This window comes from Tiliqua scincoides, chromosome 13 (assembly GCF_035046505.1).
Source record: "Tiliqua scincoides isolate rTilSci1 chromosome 13, rTilSci1.hap2, whole genome shotgun sequence".
Classification (NCBI taxonomy): Eukaryota; Metazoa; Chordata; class Lepidosauria; order Squamata; family Scincidae; genus Tiliqua; species Tiliqua scincoides.
Genome location: NC_089833.1, coordinates 8,543,036 through 8,550,535, shown reverse-complemented (window position 1 = coordinate 8,550,535; position 7,500 = coordinate 8,543,036). Strand labels below are relative to the sequence as shown.

At 46.1% G+C, this 7,500-nt stretch overlaps 1 pseudogene; it reads right to left on the bottom strand.

Moving 5' to 3' along the window:
• Positions 1-7,061: 7,061 nt before the first annotated feature.
• LOC136633821 (5S ribosomal RNA) lies at positions 7,062-7,175 on the bottom strand (annotated as a pseudogene).
• Positions 7,176-7,500: the final 325 nt, after the last annotated feature.

Below are 7,500 nucleotides of genomic sequence, written 5' to 3'. Positions count from 1 at the left end.
ACAGCAGAAGCTGGGGAGGCGGCAGTGCAGTCACAGTTCTGCTTGTGACTCATGTGTGCAAAAGCGATGTTTGGTTGGCACCCAACTCTTCCCCATCTGGAAGAGCTCCCAGTCAAGGAGCCCATGTGTTCTCAATCCTCAGGCCATTCCTCACAAAGCCCCGAGGAGATGTCGTGCTGAAGGGTGGAAGCTGTCTTCCCGTCTCACACACACAAACCAAATCCATTCTCTTCTCCTGCTGTGTGAAAATGCGGACAAAATTTTTTACCACGCCCTTGAATTAAAATCTGGTGGCTTCTGGGGAAGGTGTCATGCAAAATTGCATCATGGGCTAGATTTGACTGGGTTGCTACTGGGTAGCCATGCCTGATATAAAGCAAAACAACTGTTTGCTTCTTTCGCTATTTCTCTTGGACTCAGTGATGGAGTCTGGTAGACCAGTGTTTCTCAAACTGTGGGTCGGGACCCACTAGGTGGGTCGCAAGCCCATTTCAGGTGGGTCCCCATTCATTTCAATGTGTGTTTATTTTTTAATATATTAGGCTTGACGCTACCATGGAATGTGACTTCCTTTGGTGAAATGTTACACATCTGTACTTTTAACAGGCTACTGTGTATATCCTTTTAACAATAATAGACAATGAGGCTTACTCCCAAGTAAGTGTGGATAGAATTGCAGCCTTTGGGATGTTTGATGGGGAATTTTTCTTTTAACAGATCAGCAAGTGATTAGAAGGATTATTTTAAATAATTTTTTAAACATATTCTTACTGTAAACTTTTAATTTATTTATTAAATTAATTATTTTAAATACATTTGCAGCATGGCCTTTCCCAGTTTGAAGAGACACTTGGCCAACGAGGCAAAGAGGCAAAGAAGGAAGGCCCTTAGCCAGGGAGACAGACCAGGGACAGACTGCACTTGCTCCCAGTGTGGAAGGGATTGTCACTCCCGAATCGGCCTTTTCAGCCACACTAGACGCTGTTCCAGAACCACCATTCAGAGTGCGATACCATAGTCTTTCGAGACTGGAGGTTGCCAACAACAACACAACTGTAAACTTTTTAATTAATTATTTTAAATAAATTCTTAAACATATTCTTGCTGTAAACTTTTAATTTATTTATTTAATTAGTCGATTTGATTTTTTTTTTAATATTGGGTGTTAAAAATTTTCCTGCTTGATGATGTCACTTTTGGGCCATGACATCACTTCCAGGTTAATGACTTCTGGAGGCTCGCAACAGATTGTCATTCTAAAAGGTGGATCCTGGTGTTAAAACATGTGAGAACCACTTTGGTAGTCCATACATAAGAAGAAGATAATGGAACTCTGCATGGAGGTGCTTTGCTTTCTTGGGCCTTAGACCCCAATTCTTAGAGAACTAGTCTTCCCTGGATCCCCAAGCAATTCTAGTTTAAATCCTTCTCTAAGTCCTGCACAATGAGAACTAAATATTGGAGTGAATAACTGTGAAAACTGTGAGCATGTGCATGCCATTCAGTTATGCCCCTTTCACCATACTCACCTCCAATACCAGCAGACTACCTACCTAGAATGAAGCCCTAAATACGTCAGGCACTAGGGAGAGGGAATCCGCTTTGTATGGGCCTTCTCCATTTGCAATACTATAGTCTTCATTAGGCAAAGTACACAAATAGGGTTTCAAATGCTATGCCTCTTAATGGCTATATCTCCTCTTAGTGGTGGTGCTAAGGATTACAGAGTTTGGGGAGTGCTGTTTCCAGTGTGGCTAATCTTGACGCCTGAACACACCTTGACAGTGTGGCTAATCTTGACACTGGACATACTTTTCTCATGGGTCTGCAGGTGTAGGTATACAGCTTAAAAATGGGTCTGTAGCTACAGGTGTACAGTTTAAATATGTGACATGCAAAACTCTGTAGGCTTCTATTTTCAGCTCAGATTGGAGATTTTTTTATACTTCTGGCCCAACATAAGCCAAAGTTTAGTTCTCCAAAACCACATAATGCTCCACTCAAAAGCACCAGGCTACACATGCGCACCCAGATCTCTTCCTCTTGTGGCAATTCATAGAGCTCATCACCCAAGGGCAGGAAAGCTGTGCATCCTCTTGAGAGTTCCCGCATCAAGACAAAGCAGCATCTTGCGGTACTAGGGTCCTCATTCCAGTTTCCACCATCCCTCTCTTGCTTCCTTTTGATCCCATAGTGAGATGATCAGCCACCTGGCTCTAGCTTGACTTAGGCTGTGATCCTATACACACTTTCCTGAGAGTAAACCCCACTGATCACAGCGGGAATGACTTCTGAGCAGACATGCATATAGTATAACAAAACTATTACCAAGGAGGCCATCGGAGTTCAGTTGCTAAACCAGTGACAGAAGCGTTGGAAGAGGCATATCCTGGGTTATTTCAGTTCATCCTAGTGCTCAGCTATATTGCTTCAAAACATTAATTAGCATAAGGGTGCAATTGTTGTTAATCATGAGCAGCTTTTAATATTCTTATCTAGCATGCATTTATCTACTGTATTCCTCTTTTGACCACAGTTCTACTATTGGCCATTAACCACATTTGAATGAAGATACTTCCACAGTTCACAGCCAGTTTAATTTACACGAATCATACCGTGCAAACACCATCAAGATAATCTTGGCAACAAATCCTAAAATAAAATAAAAATAAACTGAGGCACTCAGTTTATTTCATAATCATTCTGAAACCTATTTTGTCCCTCTTTCTTCTTAAGGCAACGAAGGCTCTGGGATTTCAGACAGCTTGAGAGACAGTGTGAATTCCTCCTGCAGGTGCTATCAATTAATGCCTTCATTAAACACCAAGATCAAAGCCACCCACAGATGGAGCATGATGGAAGGGAGAGTACTGAGCCCCTATAACGACACCCACCAAGTCTCACAATTTCAAAAAGATTTGGCTGAAAGATGGAGAGCTGCCTAGGAACAAAGTGGAAGCTGGCAAAGAGAAAGACGGAACATTCTTCCAGGATTTCACCATCTTTCAGGTCTGTTGGCTCATTTTTCTCCATCTCCTTGTGGTAACAAAAACAACAACACTGAAAGCAACATTTTTGCCACCAAGAATTCCCTCATTGCAATATATTGTTGGTTCAAAATCGTGGGTCCAATAAGAGCCCTCTCGTCCTGTTCCAGTGTTAAGAGTGAAATTACATGTCATGCACAGACATATGTATTTAAATCAGATAGCTGCTGGTTCTAGGGAAAAGAAGCTGTTCTAGGGAGGGAGTGATTTGGAGCAGAGAAGCAGTGGGAATCAAGGTACTTAACAGCAACTCTTTTATAGGTTTTTTATAGGTTGAATTCCAGACTTGTTGTGTTTGCGTGCATATATACATATACATATACGCGTGCTATTTTATTTATTTATTTTTATGTATTTTTCACCTTTTTATACTGCCCTTCCTCCAAAGAGCTCAGGGCGGTTTACACAGCTGCTCCTCCCCTCTTTCCTGTCCTCACAACAACCCTGTGAGGTAGGTGAGGCTGAGAGAAAGTGACTGGCCCAAGGTCACCCAGGAAGCTTTGTGGCCGAGGGGGGTATTGAACCTAGATCATCCAGGTCCAAGTCCACCTCCCAAACCACTACACCACCCTGGCTCTCATACCACCAACATATTTTGGTATGTTATTTTCAAATAAGAAAGTTGTTTGTTGTAGGAAGTGTGTTTTGCCTTGGAGTTCAAAAACTGTATCTTTATTTCTCCTGATAAGGCTGCCACTACTTTGATTTTGCTTTCGGGGCTGGCATTACAGGACTGTGAGGACATACCAGACCCCGTAAGGCATATCCAGGACAATTCACCCGCTCTGGGAGCCTACTGTCACACTTGGGACAGTGTCTAAACCTTTCTTTGAAAATCTAGAGTTGCATTTTGATTCTAGACTTGTATAACCCTATATGCAAGTTGCACGTGAGTTATTAAAATCTAGCGTCAGTATGCAACTTCGGGTGCAATCCAAACTGCGCCCTATGCTGGCCCAAGTCCCTATGCCGGCCCAATTAAAGCACGTTTGCGCCTCCTCAAGAGGAAGCCAGGCTGGTGCTCTGAGAAGCGCTGGCCTGTGGAGGCTGACATAAGCCTCCGCGCCGGCTTCCCCTCAGCCGCTTGTGTTGGCCCTCCTGCGCCGACACAAGCGGAAAAGGTAAGCGTGGGGGAGGGACAGGGAGGAGGAGGGAGGGAAGCGTTCCTGGGTGGGGGGAGGGCGGGCGATGGGCGGCCCTGGGGATGGGCGGGGAGCAGGAAGTGGGGCTGGGTTCCGGAAGTTATGCCAGATTCCAACCCCTGTTCCCAGGGAGAACAGAGCAGCTTCAAGCCGCTCAACTCTCCTCGGGCTTGTGCCACCTCCGGAGATGGCGCAAGTCTGAGGAGACCCATTGCGGCCAGCAGCCCTTACCCAAAGTTTCCCCTTGCCTCTGGCTGAGCCGCTTCTGGCCACAACCCTGTGCCGGATACAGCGCAAGCCTCCTGGCTTGCCTGTTCCAGCGCAGGTTAGGATTGTGCCCTTAGGAGTTTAAAGGAAGCTTGAGGGCTTTACAGCAATGAATGCCTGCTTAGAGTAAGTTCAAGTAAGTGTATACAGTATAGCAGTGGTTCCCAAGCTCTGAGCTCCTATCAGAAATTAGAAGTAGGCTCCGATCACTGACTGGAACTCTGTGCAGCTGCAGGGAGGTTCATAGAGGAGGCTGCAAACCTCTTGGACCCTGCCAGCATGACCCCCCCATGTAAGTGTAAAAGCCTCTGGGTAACCACAGCGCCATTGGGGCTTCCCCCCTGCCTCTGGGAACTGCTGCAATATAGGATTTCAACCTTAGTCTCATGGAAGCTCTCAAAGGTATTAGCAACCACAAGTCCACTTCAGAGGGCTCTTCCTGTTGGCATCTGGGGGAGGGAGAGAGGAAGAGGAGACTTGTTGGCTTGTTCCTCCTCACTCCCCTCCCCAGACCTCAATGGCTATGCTTCAATGCTTCCAGGCGTCCTTGCTTCCCTTTGCCACCTGCCGGCTGTCCACCCTGTGAATCGAGCCCATCATCTGAGAAGTAGCACGGGAAGGGCGGCAGTATTGTGGGCACAAGAGTCCCAGCGTGTGCTCAGTTTGGGATATCCGAGGATATCCTACACCTGGTGTCAACCCTGCTTGCTTTCAACGTGCTTCAGGCTCACTTACTCGGTTTGGTTTTGTAAACTGTGGTTGGCTGGACAGGATATTGGGCGAACCACCGGTCAATTCTGTCCACTGCATTCCCCGAGTCTTCTGTCTGTAGAGAAAATTTTGGTGGCAGCAACGTAAACCGCGGTCAGACTAACAGCCCAAACCTTACCAACTCTCCAGTATTTCTGCAGATGTGCTAACAGGGCATGTGCTGCATCCTCCAATGGGGGGGGGACGACAGTCACAAGGCCTCTCCAAGATAAGGGAATGTTTGTTTCCACACCTCAGGGTTGCATTGAGACTGCATCAGCACTGGAAAGTTGGTTAGTATTGGGCTTAAGGCTCTGCATTGACTGATCACATGGTAAGAACGACCAGATGCAATGAAGGGCACCAGGATGCAGGTCTCTTGTGGCCTTGTGTGCTCCCAGAGGCACTAGGAGATACAGGAAGCTGGACTACATGGGCCTTTGGCCTGATCCAGCAGGGTCTTCTTATGACCTTTGCACCTGTTAGATGGGGTCTACTGCATTTGAACCCCTGTAATTGGATAGGCAGTAGTATTTTCTGTTTAGGGGGGCATTGGCTTAATTGTTAATTGTTGAAAATTAACGACCGGTTCACCTGAGCTGGCTCTTTGCAGGAGAATTGGTACAAACTCTCCATGTCAGTGCAACAACACAGACAGATTTCACCATTCGCAGTGACTCTTTTTCGTGCGCACAGAGCCTTACCCGTGGGTGGGGCGTCTCTCTGGGAGATGTGGGGTCATCAGCTTGACCCTGCTCAGGGCTGTTGCTCTCCACTGTTCTCACATTATCTTGTGCTTTGATTTTCTTCTTCTCGGGCATTACTGTACTTTGCTCTGAAGTTCCAGATCCTGCTTTAGTATTGATTATGTTACCAAAGAAACCAGTCTTGTTGCTTGCATAAGTACTTCTAAAGATACTTGATTAGGGATTGAACAATTGCTCTTTTGTCAGATATTTGCTTGGTGGTCATGAGAGACAGTGCCTTACCTTTGGAATGGCAGATCCCCTCCCTGTGCTTTTAGGAGGGCAGTAAAGGTGTTTTTGTTCTGCAAAACCTTTAAGCAAACTAATGTCTTTACCAGTTGAATAAAGAACTGAGTTTATTGTTGCCATTTTAACTTTTTTGGGGGGTTTACACTGTATTTTTAAGTGTTTGCCACTTTTGACTATTTCATGGAGTATAAATCCAAACAAACCATCAATTGGTTGGCTGGCAACCTTCAGTCTTGAAAGACTATGGTATAAGCCTACAGCACCCGGTATTCCCAGGCGGTCTCCCATCCAACTACTAACCAGGCCTGACCCTGCTTAGCTTCGGAGATCAGACCAGATCGGGAGATAGTGTTCAGTATAGGGAGATGATTGGCAACCTTCAGTCTCGAAAGACTATGGTATAAGCCTACAGCACCCAGTATTCCCAGGTGGTCTCCCATCCAAGTACTAACCAGGCCTGACCCTGCTTAGCTTCGGAGATCAGACGAGATCGGGAGATAGTGTTCAGTATAGGGAGATGATTGGCAACCTTCAGTCTCGAAAGACTATGGTATAAGCCTACAGCACCCAGTATTCCCAGGTGGTCTCCCATCCAAGTACTAACCAGGCCTGACCCTGCTTAGCTTCGGAGATCAGACGAGATCGGGAGATAGTGTTCAGTATAGGGAGATGATTGGCAACCTTCAGTCTCGAAAGACTATGGTATAAGCCTACAGCACCCAGTATTCCCAGGTGGTCTCCCATCCAAGTACTAACCAGGCCTGACCCTGCTTAGCTTCCGAGATCAGACAAGATCGGGAGATAGTGTTCAGTATAGGGAAATGGTTGGCAACCTTTCAGTCTCGAAAGACTATGGTATAAGCCTACAGCACCCAGTATTCCCAGGCGGTCTCCCATCCAAGTACTCACCAGGCCTGACCCTGCTTAGCTTCCGAGATCAGACGAGATCGGGCATGTGCAGGGTAACAGTTGACAACAGTAAAAAATAAATAAATAAGAGCTGGCAATGTATATTGTACTGTTCAGCAGAATATATCACTTTTTAAAATCCTGCCATTTATCTGAGCTCAGGGAAGCATACGAGATTCTGCTCCCCCCCCCCCCAATTTATCCTTAGATCAACACTACAAGGCAGGTTAAACAGAGAGAGGTGATGAGATGGCTCAGAGACACCCAGGGAGTTTCATGGCTGGGTGAGGATCGGTGCACATGGCTTCCTTAGTCTAATTTGACACTCAGGTAACTGCTAAACCAGGGTGGTTCACACAAATCTAAAAAGGCTGAAAGCAATATATACTA